This window comes from Sus scrofa, chromosome X, assembly GCF_054392235.1.
Source record: "Sus scrofa isolate SSC_HxYL_T2T_F1_AM1 chromosome X, Sscrofa_HxYL_maternal_Yorkshire_Landrace_v2.0, whole genome shotgun sequence".
Lineage (NCBI taxonomy): Eukaryota > Metazoa > Chordata > Mammalia > Artiodactyla > Suidae > Sus > Sus scrofa.
The window spans coordinates 25836670-25855392 of record NC_139401.1 but is presented as its reverse complement, the minus strand read 5'-3'; the positions used below and the strand labels follow the sequence as shown (position 1 = coordinate 25855392).

At 38.2% G+C, this 18723-nt stretch overlaps 1 protein-coding gene across 24 annotated transcripts in view; it reads left to right on the top strand.

Moving 5' to 3' along the window:
* Window positions 1-18723, top strand: part of LOC110257722 (uncharacterized) — a 476707-nt gene that overhangs the window by 11866 nt on the left and 446118 nt on the right. The window lies entirely within an intron of this gene.

The window sequence follows — 18723 nt, the reverse complement described above, 5'->3', positions numbered from 1 at the left end:
CCCTCCTTGTTCAGAATGTCCCACAGGGGTTGGACAGGACGCCTCCAGGCCAGGGCAGTTTAGACACTTACCTCCTGAACAACTTGGTCCCTTAGGGAGTGGCTCAGCTATGTGAGGCCTGGCTGTTCTCTTTCCTCCTTTTGGCCCAAGAGGAGGAGTTTTAGGACTTCTCACTGGGTGAGAGTAAAACACGAGGGATTCCTGAAGGTACTCACCAGATCACTGGGGCAGCTGGTATTCTTTGCTGAAACCAGGAGGAGAGCCCGTGGAAACTTCATCAAGAATCACCCAGGGGTTTCCTCCCAGGCAGAGGGGAGACAAGAGGTTGGGCCTTGGGTGTTGCCTCTTCTTGCCAGCAGCTCACAGGTCTTCCTGATAATAGGGGTGCCTGGTCATATGTGTGGATCAGAGGACTCCCCAGCCCACTTCAGAGAAACTAGAAGTCAAGTCCCTGGTCGGGTACCTACCTTGGGACCCTTTCCTGCTTGGGCATCCCTGGTGTTTTTTCCTGAACTCAGATCAAGTGTCCTTGTTCCATTTTGTCAGGCGGTCCTTATCACCTTGGCCTTCTCCCCATCTTGCCTCTTGGCTCATAGGGCTGGACACTTTCCTTGACCAAATTGAAGGTGACTATGGAGAATGCTACTGTTGACCCTTGAAGGTCAGTGTAGAGAGCAGAAAGCCCTGGTGCAGCTGCTACTGCCTCATACAGGGGTCAAGAGGGCAGCAATTCTGGTGAGACAGTGGGCAAGACTGCCATAGTTTCCTCTTGTCCACAGCTCCCCACTGTCCCCTAGTGTCTCGTAGGTACCTAGTCAAGGCCAACCAGAGGCAGTGGGCAGATACACACTTGTTTCAGTCTCTGATCCCCAAGGATGTGGTAGTATGATCTCCTCACGGGGGTGCAGGCCAAATTATTCTGGAGGCTATGCTTCATGCACATCCCACCCAGGTATTGGGTTGCTGGGCAAAGTTGCTCTGATTTGGCTGCTGTCATTCTACCCCTTCAGAGTGTCCTCAAAGACTAGAGTCAATCATCCTCATGTGAACCTCCCAAAACCTCCACTGTCCTCCCACTAGAGCCTAGTGGATAGATATAGGCAAAAAGGTCATTATCTGTCATCACTTCATGGTCACCAAAATTTGTTACTAACCTTTTTGAATTGGGTCCCAACAAGAGTCTTCCTACCTAGAGTTGTTCATGTTAATAGAACAAGACTGAGTTCCATTTAGAGAAAATTTAATTTTTATTCTTTGGTCAAAGAATGGAGAGGTGCAACTCACTCTCTAGAGTACATGGTCTCCCTGAAAGGTGGTTGGTGGGGCTGCTTTATACATTCTTGTTAGCAGAGAGGGGACAGAGTTCTTGCAGGTTAGACATAGCTGTGCTGCTCATGGCACTCCAGATCAAAGTGCCAGGTGCAGCATTTCTGTACACGGTACACCAAACCGAGGTGTGAGGCAGGGTCATTTCATAATAGGAACTCTGATCTACAGTGCTGGAGGCAAGACCTCTGCACATGATACCCTATGAGCAAGTAAAACTTGGTAAGCACAAAGAAAAAAAAAGAATATCTTGAAAACATAAAAACTTAAGGGCAGAGAAGATTTTAATCAAAACTGAAAGCCAAAAAGCTATAAAAGAAAATATAAAGTATGTTTTTAAATTTAAGTACAACAAAATATAAATGAAGTTAATCAGTGGGTAGTATATCTAAAGAGAAAAAGTAATGTAATTAACAACTGGTTAATTTCTTTAAAATGGCAAACACTCCTACAAATTGACAAGACTTGTAATCCAGTAGAAAAATATGTACCTAGAACTTTCACAGAGATGCGAATCCAAAGAGTTGACATAAATATGAAAAGAGGCTCAAATTTACCAGCAGTTAGGGAAATGCCAATTAGAATTACAATGAAGTACCATTCTACCCATTAGAATGGCTAAAATTAAAAAGAGCTATAATCCTGGGGAGTTCCCACTGTGGCGCAGCAAAAACAAATCCAACTAGGAACCATGAGGTCACAGGTTCCATCCCTGGCTTTGCTCAGTGGGTTAAGGATCCAGTGGTGTAGGCTGGTGGCTGGTAGCTATAGCTCCAATTTGACCTCTAGCCTGGGAATCTCCATATACTACAGCTGTGGCGGCAAAAAAAAAAAAAAGGAGCTATAATCCCTCTTGTTGATGGTGACTGAAGAAAGAAGTATTTTCATAATTGCTAGTGAAATTCAGATGCATTAGAGGCTTTTTGAAAAAAAAACTTGGCAACATATAAAATTAAAAATACATAAACCATCTCCTGGAACTCTATTCCATAGAAATAAAAACACATAGGACATATGCAAAAAGTCACTGCTGCAATATTTGTTTCAGTAAAAAAAAGCAAAAACAAAAAATGAATCTCTGTCATTAGGGAAATATCAGGATAAGTTGTGGTACATCCCTACCATTAATTATTATATTGTTATTTAAAACTACTGGTTGAGTTGCATATTATTCATGTAATATTATTGAGTGAAAAAAGCAAGATGCAAACACGTGTGTCCAGTGTAATGCCACTGTTAAAAAATCAACAGTGACAAAAAATAAAGATTATCCATGTATATAGATATGTATATGTATTTATACAGGGCATATAAGGATGCAGACCATGTTATATTGGTCATCTTAAAGGCAGAGAAGGCGGCATGTATTGATTTGTGAGGAGGGAGAAGAGGATAGTCAAGCAAAATAAGAAATGTTAAAAATTTTTTAAAAGGTTGTGCTAAAAATGAAGCATCTACATCCATTTTAAACATATATTTAAAATTATAGGAGTTGTCTCGTGGTGCATCAGGTTAAGGATCTGGCATTGTCACTGCAGCAGCTTAGGTTGCTGCTGTGGCATGAGTTCAATCCTGTCCTGGGAACTTCCACATGCTATGAGTGTGGCCAAAATATAGAAATAAAGAAATAGAATTATATGTCTATCTTCATATAATATATGTAATAAAATTAAAAATGCAAAAGAGCAAAGATATTTGAATATCAGTAACACCAGGAATTCAATTCTTATAAGCAGTTTCCACTTTGTTCTTAAGTATATGATTCCATCAAGATAGCAGCTTATATATTTCAATATTTTATTGCACTCTTGGTTGTTTAAAACTTCTCATTGTCAGAAATGGTTTGGTCACTCAACAAAGAGTTTCTTTTGAACCTGGTTTAGGTTGTTATAGGTTTCTGTTTTGTAATATTTTCTTTTATCAAATATATACTCAGTATTCCTAATTGTGCTTCTCTTGCTGAAACTCAGCTTCTGTCTACTGGGGCTGAAGAGAAACATAGAGATAAGAGTTTTGGGTGAAGGAGAAAAAACAGCTTTTGTTGCTTTGCCAGGCAAAGGAGGCCACAGCAGGCTAATTCCTTAAAGACTGTACCCCCACTTTGAAGAATCGTGGGGAGTTTTATAGTCTAATAGGAGAAAAACAGGGTATTAGATATGAATCAGCATTGGGGCAGACATGCATTCCTTCTTTGGGGAAATCTGATCATCAAACCTGGCATCAGGAGATTTCAGTGTGATTCTGGTGGTGGTCTTCTGGGTTACTGCCTAGAATAACAGTACTTGCGGAGTTCCCGTCGTGGCGCAGTGGTTAACGAATCCGACTGGGAACCATGAGGTTGCGGGTTCGGTACCCTGCCCTTGCTCAGTGGGTTAAGGATCCGGCGTTGCTGTGGCTCTGGCGTAGGCCTGTGGCTACAGCTCCGATTAGACCCCTAGCCTGGGAACCTCCATATGCCGCCGGAGCGGCCCAAGAAATAGCAAAAAAAAAAAAAAAAAGACAAAAAAAAAAAAAAAAACAGTACTTGCAAAAAGGCATATTGATCAGAGATTAGAACAACCTTAAAAAGTTCCTAAATAACATCATGTGCTAATAAGCTTTAACCCACAGGAAGTTGTGCTCAGGGTGCCTAATCTTTAGGTTACTGGCAATTGTGTTTAGGGTGCAACTAAGCCAGGGAGAAGCACAAGGAAGGACTCCAAACTGTTCTTTTTTTTTTTTTTTTTTTTTCCTAATGGCCACATCCACGGCATATGGAGTTCCCAAGCCAGGGATTAGATCCAAGCTTCAGTTGTAACCTATCTGGATCCTTTAACACACTGCAATGGGTCAGGAATTGAACCTGTGACCAGGCACTCAGAGATGCTGCCGATCCTTTTGTGCCACAGTGAGAACTTCCAAGCTGTTCAATTTTAAAGTATTCATTTCTAAAAGAAGAACAAAGAATATCACTTTTCTCTTAGGTGTGTAAGATGCCTATGTCATTTTGTGCATCCCTTGAGGAGAACCAGGATCCTTCTCCAAGGCTATACTATTGTTGCTTGACTGTTTCTTCTTTGTCTTTTCATCCCCTCCCTTGCCCATCAGCAGTTGTCTGAATCTGTCGCTTGGAACTCAGGGAAGGCCGTGAAAGCGGAATGAGGCCCGTTTCCTAAAAATCAAGAAACTGGGAACACAGAAAAGCTTTTGTGCCCAGGAGCCCCACAGGGCCCCGCTTGGTTTGACTTCTTAAACTGTCCCTTAGGTTGGTTCTAAAGTGCATCTTCCTTTCAGTAATTGTTCCATTTATCCTAATGATTCTTTCTTTGGTGCTACCATCTTAATTTTCCCCTTAGCATGTTGTCCGTGCTTTATTGTATTTCTGCCTTGGGTCGTTAGTCGGAGAGCTCAATGTTTGGTAGTATTTTCTAAAACATTAATTACAAAATATTTGGCCATACTTTGTTTCTGCTCTGTGGCTGTATATTTTTGGTGGGTGTGGTTCATATGTTAATTAATGATGATACACTTGATCTCATATTTTAATAGTGTTTTTATAAAATTGTGACATTAGGTTGCTTTTAAAATAATCTCTGATTAGCATTGTTATCCCAGAAATCATCAATAATATGAAAATTCATATTTTGCTAGTCTTACTTGTTCTTTATGTTTTGGTAGTCAGAAAAAAATCTTGAAATTTTGATAGCCTTCATCTTAGTTTAGTCTTTCACCTGCCAAGGTTCAGACAATGTAGTTTACATGCCTATTCTTTGCACTTTTTGGTTTTTAATGTCTTAATTAGTATTTAGTATTTTAGATGTCACAGATGTTTAACCACCTGGAGAATTTACAGAGTAATTAGTAATTAAATACTATTTTCAATAATGATAATAGTTTCAAAAGAGTAAAGCAAAATGAGCTATCTGAAGAATTTTGTGCTTTAAAAGAATATAGTTCTGTAGGGGAAAAAATAATTTTTCCTCTATCCTTCAGGTTCTGGGCTGAGATTCCCTCTTCTCTCCCCATCAAGAATAAAAAGACAGGTTAACAGGAAAACACACACACACACACACACACACAGTTTAACAATATGTATACCTTTTGGGTACATGGAAGATAACTAAGGAGAACTGAGTAACTCCCAGTTAAGGCCTGAGCCACCACCTTAAATACCATCTCCAGCTGAAGACAAAAGAAGATTTTGATAGGGAAGGGGAGGCCATTTCTGGGAGATTGCCAGGCAAAACACAGTAAATAAGGGTAAAGTTGTTATGCAGATATAAGTTATTGTCTTCTCTGTTGATGAGTTTCTAGAGATTTAATGTCATTCTCCTCTTCCTGGTGTAGAGAGGGAGACACTCTTACAATTGGAGATTTCCTTTATAAATGTAAATGTTTCTCACCAAAGAGTAACTTCTACTTGGTTTTCAGAGCTTCTCCTGTGTCCCCGTTCTTAAAAATAATCAGTTCAGGAGTTCCTGTTGTGGCTCAGCGGTTAACGAATCCGACTAGGAACCGTGAGGTTGCATGTTCTGTCCCTGGCCTTGCTCAGGGGGTTAAGGATCCAGCGTTGCCGTGAGCTGAGGTGTAGGTCGCAGACGCAGCTAGGATCCTGCATTGCTGTGGCTCTGGCGCAGGCTGGTGGCTACAGCTCCAATTAGACCCCTGGCCTGGGAACCTCCATATGCCGCGGGAGTGGCCCTAGAAAAGGGCAAAAAGACCAAAAACAAAACCAAAAAGATCAGTTCAAAATAATCCTTATGCCAAAGAGACATATTTTGGGGTGGCAAATTCTGCTACCTTTCATTTTGAAAGAATAAAATAATGTCCGTCAGTAGAAACCTCTTTGACATTTCAGAACTAGACTCTCTAAACTAATTGGAATTGGTATAAATAGCAGTTACTTTTATCTCACATTGTAGAGATTAACTTCAGTTTTTTAACCTGAACACTGACCTCACAGTCCAGAGCTGTAATTTCAAATGATTTTTTCTTTTAACTTTGTGAGTAGGTTTTTGTCATTACCCATACAGCCTTACTTTGTAGAATACATGTCAAAGAGGGGATATGAAATGCAGCCACATTGTAGTACCTTTATGGTCCCTTTCACTTCTCACATTCTGTGGATCTCTATTGTGAAACTTTAAAGGTATTAATTTGCTCTACATAGTATTTTTTCTATTATCTGACTTGGAAGGAAAATGTGATGTGATGATTAAGTTGATATTCTGGTTAGAAGAACTAACATAAATCTCAAACAGGAATAACTCATTTCCAAGAGAATGTGATTCAGTACAATAATGCAACTATAATTGAATGTGTAATGTTATTAACCAATTGATTTGCCTATTTTCAAACACTTACATTGGTAATGTGCTTGATGTTGAATGAACTACCGAGATATCTTTCAAAGGGGAATTTTATCATTCAGTGTCCTTTGATTATTCAAATTAAGTATTAGCATATTAAAGCCTATTAGGACCATTGTCAATTATTGTTCAAAATAACTTAATGTAATTCTAATTTTTGATACTTCTTTTATTTTTACAATGTCCTAGCAAGGTCAGTACAAAATAAAACACCATAATCATCTTTTACTATTTTAGTTATTTAATGCTTTTTACTTTCAGACTAAATAATCAGATTAAAGATTTAACTTAGAAGTAAGCATAATCATTTTAGTCTACATAAGTAAAATTTGTACTCTTTGGTATGGTTTGATAGGAATAATAAGTTATATAAAATACAACTTTATATAATGCAATACTTTTGTAAATAATAGTGTAGCATATTTTTTAAAGATTTTTTAAGTTAAAAATTTACTTAGTTTGCTTAATCCCCCTCCCTTCAGTACATATAAGAATTTATGCTAGATAAACTTCAGATCAAAAAATGAGTATATCTTATTTACAAAATGAAAAACTCCCCATTTGCAAAAGCTAAAAAAAATATTTTGAGAGTTTGAAATACTATTTAATAAGTACGATCACATGAGTGGCAGGCAAAGGAGTCAGTGTTAGTTTCTGTTTTATTCATTGGTCTGAAAACATGCTTTGTTTCTCTAGAACAAATTTTATACACCATTGGACCATATCATGAAGTAGTCAAATTTAATTTTTAAAAAAATCTTGCTTTAATGTGCACTGTCCCTTACTTTTTGTTTTTATTTTTGTTTTTTTATGGTGTACCTGTGGCATATGGAGTTTTCCCTTCCTGGGCTAGGGGCTGTATTGGAGCTGCAACTGAGACCTATGCTACAGCCAGGGCAACACTAGATCTAAGTGTCCTCTGTGACCTACACCTCAGCTCGTGGCAACACCAGATCCTTAACCCACTGAGCAAGGCCAGGGATCGAACCTGCATCCTCATGGATATGATGTTGGCTTCCTAATCTGCTTAGCCACAAAGGGAAATCCCCCTATAATACGTAGATGTCAAACTTTTAAATTTCCGACTATTGCCTTAAGATCAATATTGTATTCATGGGTAGCAGGTATCTTGGACTCATGTATTTTAGCATCAAGGTTTAAATTTCAGTTTTCACAAACTGCTTTTCATGCAGTGAAAGCAATTGTAATATTAATTTTCATGGGCCTCTTGACAATATTCACTATATGCATTCTTTGTGAGACTGAGTATTACTTCTTTTATCATCAGATTTGCATGCATAAGCTTAACATGCCTAAGTAGTTTATATATTTCCATTATTTGAAATCAATATTTTAAAATATCTTCTAATAATTATATGTGACATCGTGGATAGGTTACGTTATTTGCATAACCTGTCTGTGGTTACATTGTAGGTGTATCCATAGATTTCCAAGGAAAAACATTGATTTCATCATTCTTTGGGCTATGCAATTGTGGATAAAATTTAAAATATTAGTGTTATTACTAATTCTGTGTGACATTTTGTAAACCACTTAGCCATGCATTTATACTATGTCTGTATGGAAAAAAAAAGGTGCATCACAAGTTCAGGAATGTTAAAGTGATGGAAATAATAACTCACAGAAAACAAATTATGATCTCAGGAAAAAAAGTACTTAATATGTGCTATATGATTTAAACATTACTGTTGAAGAAAATACTAGTTTTAAACAATTTTTGGCTTTTAAAGGGTTAGTTCAATGAGACCAGAAAGAATGCTGAGAAAACTAAAAATAGTGGTGTCTTTATTATTATGTTGTTTAAAATCCTATCCCAATAATATTCAGTAATTTTTTTCTTGAGCCAGGAGTATCTAAGCCTTTCACCATTCTCACTTCAAACATGTGAAGGAAAAGAACATGTGTATTATACAATACTTCACAATCATAGAAGTTAAGGGTGTTTACCTTAAAAATAGGAAGAATAGGGTGAAGTCAGTGAAAATGGTGGAGTGGAGAATTCCAGAAGACTAATCTGAAACAAAAATCTCTAACAATTAATCATAGCTTTATATTTAAGTCTTTAAGCCATTTGGAATTTATTTTTGTGCCTGGTGTAAGAATTTGTTCTAATTTAATTGATTTACATGCAGCTGCCCAATTTTCCCAGCACTACTTGCTGGAGACTGTCTTTTTCCCATTTCATTGCCTCCTTTGTTGATTAACTGACTATAGGTGTCTGGGTTTATTTCTGGGCTTTCTATTCTCTCCCATTAATTCATATGTCTGTTTTTGTGCCAGTTCCATGCTGTTTTGATTATTGTACCTTTGTAGTATTGCCTGAAGTTTGGGAGGGTTATGCTTTGGCAATCCTGGGTCTTTTATAATTACATATAAATTTTAGGTTTATAAGATTATTTGTTGTAGTCCTGTGAAAAATATCATGGGTAATTTCATAGGGGTCACATTAAATCTGTAGATTGCTTTGGGTAGTATAGCCATTTTCACAGTAGTAATTCTTCCAATCCAAGTCAGCTTCCTTTTCTGATTAGGTCGTCTCCTCATTTATTATAAGTTGGTGTAGCCACTATGCAGAACAGTATGGAGATTCTTTTAAAAACAAAAAATATAGTTATCATATGATCCTGCAATCCCATTCCTGGGCATATATCTAGAGAAAATGCTAATTGGAAAATATATATGCCCACCAATATTTATAGCAGTGGTATTTACAATTAGCCAAACAACCTAAATGTCCATTGACAGATGAATGGATAAAGATGCGGTGTATATACTAAATGGAATATTACTCAACTATAAAAAGGAATGAAATAATGCCATTTGTAGCAACATGGATAGACCTAGAGATTATCATACCAAGTGAAGTAAGTCGGAAGAGAAGACAAATTCCATATGATATCACTTATATCTGGAATCTAAAATATGACACAAACTTATTTACAAAACAGAAACAGACTCATAGACATAGAAGACAAAATTATGGTTACTGAAGGAGAAAGGGGGTGGGGGACAATAAATTAGGAGTTTGGGATTAGCAAATACAAACCACTATATATATATATATGACAAAAAACAAGGTCCTACTGTATAGCATAGGGAACTATATTCAATATCCTATAATAAACCATAATGGAAAAGAATATGAAAAAGAATATGTATATTTATGTGTAACTGAATCACTTTGCTGTATACCAGAAACTACTACAACATTGTAAATCAATCATACTTCAATTGAAAAAAAAAGATAAAACCATTGACCAGGAAAAAAGTAAGAGGAGAGCTGAATCTTGATAAGACAACTTCGTGAAATTTTAACTTACCTCTTACCTAGCTCACCCAGTGAGTATTACCCTTAAAGAGAGGAGCTGGCTATCCAGATATGGGTTCCTCATGCTAGAAAGGGCAGAAAGGATGTGTTCTTAGGAAAATGTGGTTGTTTCAGCCTATCTAGTGGCTCCCTGAAGGATGGGTTCAGAGGACTCCTTTTATTTCTCCAGATTCTAAACTCTCCCAGGGAGGAGCTGTTTCCTGGGGAGTGCTTGTCAAAAATATTTCAAGATAAATGCCTAAGGCAAGGGATAATAGTTGGAACAAATAATAGACAAACCAAAAAGCTTTGGAAAAAAGGTTGAGAAGTGAGATGCTTTGGGGAAAAGGGGTTTTGAAAAGCTACCACATGTTCCTGGGAATCTAGAAAATTATATGAATTCTCAAGATGAGTTAATGCTGAAAAAATATACCTGACAGGCCCTAATTTCTCACCTGAGGCTCACATTTAGGTTCTGTGCAAGCAGGAGGAGCATAGGAAAGTTGAAAATTGCCCAAATGATTGTAAAATGCATGCTTCAATGTAAACACATAGAGCCAATTGACAAGAATGGAAGTGATTTATATTTTTTATTCCAAGCATTAAGGAAAATAAATCTCTGTCAAATCACTAGCTGACCAATAAACTAATTGGACGGAGATGTCATTGGTCACTCATGACAAAGAATACATATCTTATAAAGTTAGTTCTGGGGAGTTCCCATAGTGGTACAGTGGAAATGAGTCAGACTAGCATCTGTGAGGATGTGGGTTTGATCCTTGGCCTCACTTAGTAGGTCAGGGTTCCAGCATTGCTGTTAGCTGTGGTACAGTTTGCAGATATGGCTCAGATCCTGCACTGCTGTGGGTGTGGTGTAGCCACAAGTCCAGAAGAAAAAAGAAAAAATTTCCAAAAGTTAATGAAGCAAATACTCAGAAACCATAACAAGTAACATAAATAAACCATGAATGGAGGGATAATCTGATTTCAAAATTGACACATCATAATATTCACAATATCTGGTTTTCAAAAAAAAATCATGAGGTATGAAATGAAAAAAGTATGGAAAGAAATTAATAGAAACTGTATAGTAGGAAGCCCACACATTGGACTTACTGGACATAGACCTTAAATCAACTATTTAAATATTATCAAAGATGTAAGGAAAATCATGTGCAAAGAACTAACGAAGCTGTGAGAATTATATCTCCCCAAATGGAGAATATCAACCCAAATTTAGAAGTTATTAAAATGAACCAAATAGAAATTCTGCAGTTGAAAATACAATAACAGAAACAAAAAAACTATACTAGGAGATCTGAGGGGGCAGAAGAAAGACTCATTAAACCTGAAGTTAGGTCAATTGAGATTATATAGTCCGAGGAAGAGAAAGAAAAAAATAATTAAGGAAAATGAACAGTGCCTAAGAGACCTGTGGAACAGCATCAATTATGAAAGCATATATATAATAGTCTGAGAGGAGAGAAAGGGGTAGAAAGAATAATTGAGGAAATACTAAAGTTCCAGTTTCTTGTCTGGCACGTAAGATGCTTGAAGTCATCATTCTATCCTAGAAAGAAATAAAAAGCTGAAAAATCAGTACATCTTATTAGATCTTTCAGAGGAGTGAGACAACAGCACCCACTGCTTACCTCCAACTGGAGAGACAGATAGGTAAATACAGAGATTCAGAGCTTACCAGAGCAGAAACCCCCATAAGAACCAGTACCAAGGTAGGAAAACCTGAGCTGTAATTGAGAAATGTCTTGAGGTCCATTATGGAAAAGCCTGAGAGTTTTAAAGTTCTCTATATTTTTGTGAATTTTACCTCCTGGAGCTCTACCAGATTCTCACAGTGAAGATTAGGAAAAAAAATAATAATCCCTTTGGGCTTCCAGCAGTGGGGGAGGGAAAAGTAATCATTTGACATATGCTAGAGCATTCTATTTTTCTTAACAAGGCCTGTCCTCAGGAGAAACTGTATTGTCAGAGCATAATCTATTAAGGTTTTATCGGAGCCCAACTCTAGCCTTCTCCATCATTCTGTGTGGGACAAGGGAAATAAACAGTTCCATTCTGATGTGACATCCTGTCCAGTTGAAGAGGGTGTTAGACTGAGAATCACTTGTGAACTTTGTAGCTGGTAGGTTAGAAGTACAGATAGCAACCTGAACTTCTGATCAGCATTGAAGTAGATGCAGTCTTGTGGGACTGAGCCTTTAACCTGGGGGATGTGATGCATTCTCGAAGTAGATAGCATCAGAATTGAGTTAAATTTGTAGGACATCCTGTCAGGGTCTGCTGAGAACTGGAGAATTGCTTGATGGTGTTGAAAAAACCCACACATCATAGCATATAATACTCAAACTGCAGAAAATCAAAGATAAATTTTGAAAGAAACCAGAGGAAAAGCAGCCTGTCTGTAGAAGAGCAAAGATAAGAATTACATCTATTTCTCAGAAACCATATAAACAAGAAAAGTGTTGTGTGAAATATTTAAAGTGTTGAGAGGAACAAATACAGGAATTCTCTATCCTGAAAAATTATCCTTCAAAAGTGAAGGACAAATAAAGACTTTCTCAGACAAACAAAAATTGGGGATTTGTTGCCAATAGATTGACCTTGCAAGAATAAAAGCAGTTCTTCAAAATGATAAAGAATCCATATAAAGAGAAGAACATTAGAGAAAGAATAAGGGCAAGTGAAAGAAAACATACTTTTTCAATTCATAATTGATCTAATGGATATCAGTTTATTAAAAACAATAACTATAATAATGTGTTTGATTATGGCCTATGTATAAGTGAAATGAGTGAAAGAAATGATACAGTGGACAGGAGGGAGAATTTAGAAATACTCTGATTGTAAGCTACTTGGACTCTAAAGTGATGTGGTGTTATTGCAAAATGAATTTGAATTAGTTGTAAATGTATATTGCAAACACTGGAGCAATCATTGACGTAATGTTTTAAAAGAATTGATAACAATAAGAAAGGATAGAAAATGGAATCACATAAAATACTTGACTAATTTTTTCCAGTTTTACTGAGGTATGAATGACAAATATACATTATATGTATTTAAGATGTGAAATGCAATATTTTGGTATACATATACATCATGAAATGATTCCCCCAATCAAGCTAATCAACATAAAAATCACAAAAGGTGGGAAAAGAGTATAAGATAAAAATAAGAAAAAGAAGGGGAGTTCCTGTCATGGCTCCGTGCAAACGAATCGATCCCTAGCCTCGCTCAGCAGGTTAAGGATCCAGCGTTGTCTTGAGCTGTGGTGTAGGTCGCAGGTGCCTCTGGCTTGGATCCCACATTGCTGTGGCAAGGGCCAGGGGCTACAGCTCCAATTCGACCCCTAGCCTGGGAACCTCCATATACCACAGATGCAGCCCTAAGAAGACAAAAAAAAGAAAGAAAAAAGAGGGCAGCAAATAGAAAACAGTAACAGAGTAACAGGTGTTCCCGTCGTGGCGCAGCAGAAATGAATCCGACTAGGAACAATGAGGTTACGGGTTCGATCCCTGGCTTCACTCAGTGGGTTAAGGATCCAGCGTTGCCGTAAGCTATGATGTAGGTTGCAGATGTGGCTCGGATCTGGCGTTGCTGTGGCTTTGGCGTAGGCTGGCAGCTGTGGCTCTGATTAGACCCCTAGCCTGGGAACCTCCATATGCCGCGGGAGCGGCCCAAAGAAATAGCAAAAAGCCAAAAAAAAAAAAAAAAAGACAGTAACGAATATAGTAGATATTAATTCAATCACAACAGTAATTACTTTGAATATTAACAGTCTAAAAACAACAATTAAAAGGTAGAGGTTGCCAGCATGGATCTAAAGACAACCCCCAACTATATTGTTTAGAGAAAGAAATCCCCTTTAAATATAAAGACACATATAAGTTAAAAGTACAGGAGTGGAGGGAGTTCCCGTAGGGGCTCAGTGATTATTGAACCCGACTAAGATCCATGAGGATGTGGGTTCGATCCCTGGCCTCCCTCAGTGGGTCAAGGATCTAGTGTTGCCATGAGTTGTGGTATAGGTCACAGATGTGGCTCAGATCTGGTGTTGCTGAGGCTGTGGTGTAGGCCAGCAGCTATAGCTCCAATTTGACCCCTAGCCTGGGAACTTCCACAGGCCACAGGTGTGGGCCCTAAAAAACAAAAAAAAAAAACAAAAAAAAAAAAAGAAAAGAAAAGTAAAGGAGCGGAGGAGGATATACCATTCTAACATTAATTAAAATAAAGTGAGATATGGCTATATTAATTTCAGTTAGAGCAGAACTCAGAGCAAGGAAATTTATTAGTGATAAAGAAGGGCATTACATAATGATAAAGGGGTCAAGTCTTTAAGAAGATGTAACAATCCTTAATGTGTGCACAACAATCCTTAATATGTGTTTGCCTAAAACAAAGCATTGAAACATGTAAGGCAAAAATTAATAGAACTGTAAGGAGAAATAGATGAATCCACTATTATATTTGGTGACTTCTACACCTCTCTTTCAGAAATGGACAGATCCAGCAGGCAGAAAATCAGTAAGGACATAGTTGAACTCATCAACATCATTAATCAACAGGATACAACTGACATCTATAGACTACTTCATCCCACTTTCAGAATACACATTCATCATTACAGAACACATTCAGGGCCATAAAATTTATCTTAAAAAATTTAAAAGAATAGAAATCTCACACTTTCTATATCAGACGATAATGGAATTAAATTAGAAATCGATAACAGAAAGATACGTGGAAAATCCCCAAAACTTGGAGATCAAACAATACATGACTATAAAAGGAAATCTCAAGAGAAATTTGAAAAAAATATTTTGAACAAAATGAATTGAAAGTACAACTTATCAAAAATTGTGCAGGAGTTCCAGTTATGGCTCAGTGGTAACAAACTCGACTAGTATCCACGAGGGTGTGGGTTTGATCCCTGGCCTCACTCAGTGGGTTAAGGATCTGGCACTGTGGTGAGCTCTGGTGTAGGTCACAGACAGGGCTTGGATCCCACGTAGTTGTGGCTGTGGCTGTGGCTGTGGCTGGCAGCTACAGCTCCAATTTGACCCCTAGCCTGGGAACTTCCATATACCGTGGGAGTGGCCCTAAAAAGACCAAAAACAAAAATAAATAAATAAATAAATAAATAAATAAATAAATAAAATTGTCAGTTGTTTGTGTGAACAGGAGATGTAGATAAAACAATAATTACTTTGCAAACTGTGTTCGAATGTAATGGAAAAGGACCCAGAACACCATGGAGAGTTTCTTTTTAGTTTACCCAGGATTCAAAAGTAATTTTGTTTTTGTTTTGTTTTTTAAAAAGTTTTACTGAAGTATGGTTGATTTACAATGTCATGATAATTTCTGTATAAACAAGTGATTCATAAACTTACACTCAGAAGTTATATATGTATACACATCCACTCGCTTTCAGATTCTTTTAGCGCATAGATTATCACAGGATATTAAGTGGAGTTCTTTGTGCTATATAGCAGGTGCTCCAAACTTAAGTCTTTCAGCTCTGAGACATGCCATGTGAAGAGCTGGAAAAGTGGGGACACTCCCACTTAACTCCCCATGATATAGCTAAACAAACTTTAGTCTGAAGAATTGGCAGTTTCCCAAATAGACTTAGCTTGGGGCATTTAAACTTAACTTCCACGTCGCTGCATTTATCTGGACCTCAGTGCCCTCACTCTTTCTTTTTAATTGTCCCCCTGGTTTACCATTTTATCTTACCTTATAAAGATTACTACTCTTAGAAACAAAGATTTTAGCATTCCCAATAATAAGAGTATATTCCAAAGAGCAGATGCCCAATTAATGTAAAGGGAATAAATGAGCTTGGGACCTTATTATCTAATTTATTAATATTTACTTTCTCCTAAATTCTTAAGTAAGCTAAACAAATTCAGGTAGGTGTCATTAATTTTCACTGAACAACAGACTAAAGAAGATAAGGCAGGAATTGACATTCTTTTACTTTATTTTGCTCTATTTCTGGATCCCACTAATTTTACTACTGAGTTATTTAATTTTTCTAAAGTAACACCTCTGCCTTGTTACCTTATTCTGGATCAAAAATAAGAGTGAAGTTTTCCTAATTTTATTCACAAAATATAAAAACTTCCCCCTACAAACTTGATATACCCAATAAATGTATAAACAAGTGATTCATAAACTTACACTCAGAAGCTATTTAAACAATTAAGAGGAGTAACATTTGAAAAATAATGAAGAGGAGTTCCCGTCGTGGCGCAGTGGTTAACAAATCCAACTGGGAACCATGAGGTTGAGGGTTCGGTCCCTGCCCTTGCTCAGTGGGTTAACGATCCGGCGTTGCCGTGAGCTGTGGTGTAGGTTGCAGACGCGGCTCGGATCCTGCGTTGCTGTGGCTCTGGCGTAGGCTGGTGGCTACAGCTCCGATTTGACCCCTAGCCTGGGAACCTCCATGTGCCGCAGGAGCGGCGCAAGAAACAGCAAAAAAAAAAGAGGACGAAAAATAATGAAGAGACAAAGAAAGAGACAAATACAGAGACAGACAAATGATCTCCAAATTGCCTCATAAACAGGAACATAAAGATGATACACATCCATAGTGAAGTACGTGACCGTCACGGAGTCGGGATGCTCTAAGTCAATGGAGAGAGCAGGCAATATGGACTCTCTGCTCCACTGAGAGCAGGGTGGAGCCCTCAAAGGAAGCTGCAGAGAAGAGCTGGTCAACAGATCAGGTTCCAGAGTTGGAGGGAGGATCCACTGGGGAAGTCCCAAGGAAAGGGCATTGTAATGGTGGAAAGAGCTGTAGCTGGACAAAATACTAGCTCCTGGACAGAGTTTGCTCTTGGTAAGATCCTTAGGAAAATGAAGCCCAGGGAAAATCCCCAAATATCAATTTATTCTCATATTTACTCTTCCTTTTATTAGGCCTGCTTTTAGCACTTCAGTGGCAAGTGCCTTTTTATTGCTCGAGATACATTTTGGAATAGTGCAAAGAAAAGTGAATTGAGAAACAGGTCTGCCTCCAGCTAGGTGGAATGCAGCAGTGTGGGCTCTAGACAAATTCAGATCAGGGGTCTACCCCCAGCTCTGCTAATAACTAGTCTTCTGAAAAAAACTGTGAGTTCTTCATCTGCCAAGTGAGTTTGGTAAGCCCTATTATATAAAAATGTTGGAATGTATGCACTATATATAAATCACAGGGCAAGAGGATTACAACATATCACCCAATATTGAAAGAATACCACTTATTATTTTGATCCCAGATGATACCAATTACCTCGCTTGGAATATTTTTTTATGCAGGAAATTTCAGAGGACATTCAATATTCTTGGACAAAGAATACTGCATCAACCAAAAATTATTCCTAGCGTGTAAAACTCATTTTCCCCATTAGAGTACCTGTCATTTAGTTTAGGTGTGGAGTCGTTGTCTCCAGCTGGATGCAGCTCAAGCTCCTATATTGGTGTCAAGGCACAAGTTCCCTCCATCCCTTCCATCCAAACCACCTGTTTACATACATTACACACTCGTACAAAAGCTATCCCTCACTTAGAGTTTGCCAAATTATACTCGATAACCTAATTAAAATGCCTTTTTAATGGAGCAGGCCCTGAGGTTCCCAGTTTGTGGCAAGAGTGCCAGCACAGTGGTTTCTTGGCACCTCACCTAAGGGAGAGTCACCACTATTTCTTAGAAACTCCCTGGAGATGATGTGCATAGAACACCTAGTTTGCACACTCTGTTCATCTGCACTGGAACAAAAACAAAGGACACCTTCCTTTCCTGCCCCAGGTAGAGATTTTTTTTATGCTTTATCAATAATGCCTAGTAGCAGCAATTTTCCATTATGGACCGAATGTTTGTGTCCTCCCAAAATTCACATGTTGAAGCCCTAACCTATCTCCCCCTATCCACATGGTGGTATTTGAAGGTGGAGTCTTAGGGAGGTAGTTAAGTTGAGAAGAGGTCACGAGTATGGGGCACTCATGATGCAATTAGTGTTCTCAGAAGAAAAGCAAGAGAGACCGGAACTGCCATGTGAGCAAAGAGAGAAGGTGGCTGCCTGCAAGCCAGGAAGAGGGAACGGAATCCACTGCTACACTGATTGTGGACTTCCCAGCTTCAGTAACTTTGAAAAATAAATGTCTCTTAAGTCATCCAGGCTGTGGTATTTTGGTATAGCAGCCTGAGCAGACTAACAGGGAGTTTTTTCTGTCAGCTCTGAAACATACCATTGGAGACTTTGGCCTTTACTCACCACTTCCAGAACCTTAACTAGCCCACCACACAATATAAATGAAAATTACATTCCACTGAGGACTTGCAGTTTCCTAAAGTCCCAAACTGCCTTGCTCAGGAAATTTACACTTAGATGCTCTCATAAGGAACACCTTCCTCCTCATCTAATTCTTTTTACTTTACCTTTAGGTCATAGAGAAGATTTCAGTATCTTGTGTGCTTACAACTCATAGGATCTAAAATTCTATGAGTAGAGGATGGATTTTATCTTAGCATCCCCAGTCCTAGCACTAAACCTTCCAAAGAGCAGACCCTCAGTATGTGGTGAAATGAAGAGCCAGTAAACACAAGGTCCGGAGTTCCCGTCATGGCGCAGTGGTTAATGAATCCGACTAGGTACCATGAGGTTGAGGGTTCGATCCCTGGCCTGGCTCAGTGGGTTAAGGATCTGGCGTTGCTGT